We start from the raw sequence: 582 nt of genomic DNA, 5'->3' as shown, positions 1-582 counted from the left end.
ACCAAAGATATCGTAACTTCAGATGAGGAGCAAAATATGGTGGTTGCACATTGCAAAGGCTTCAAAAGTGATACTAATTCATTTATAATTGACCATTCGCTTGCAGTCATTTCTAAATTTCGTGCTTGCACTGGTTTTGTCACGGAATTATTATTAAGTACTGCCAAAATAGAAGTTCTATTTTTATATAGCCGTTCGCACATATAATATGTTAAATTCCATCTTGTGGAACAACTTTGAATCAATGCTTCTTCCAGAAAATTAAGTTTAATTTGAGCTTATGTAGCTCTTACGTGACCAGCGCGGAATGTTTATAGTGTCCTACAATTTTTCTTGCTTTTTGTATGATACATTCTATTTCCTCTATTATTACAATTCATCGTTTACGGCCACTTATAAAGTGTGAGCTGCACAACCAACATGTTCCTTTGTATTTTGTAAAATTGCTCCCGCGTTTATCATATTAGCTGCATTGTCGTGAACCAATGTAAAAATTTGATGTTCTACGTCCCAATCAGAAAATATCATTTCTAAACCCAGAGCTATATTTTCGGCGGTGTGTCGTTCTTCTAATCCAATTGT

Source organism: Wasmannia auropunctata, unplaced genomic scaffold (assembly GCF_000956235.1).
Source record: "Wasmannia auropunctata unplaced genomic scaffold, wasmannia.A_1.0 LD336078.1, whole genome shotgun sequence".
Lineage (NCBI taxonomy): Eukaryota > Metazoa > Arthropoda > Insecta > Hymenoptera > Formicidae > Wasmannia > Wasmannia auropunctata.
The sequence above is the reverse complement of the archived record's forward strand: the minus strand, read 5'-3'. Positions refer to the sequence as shown.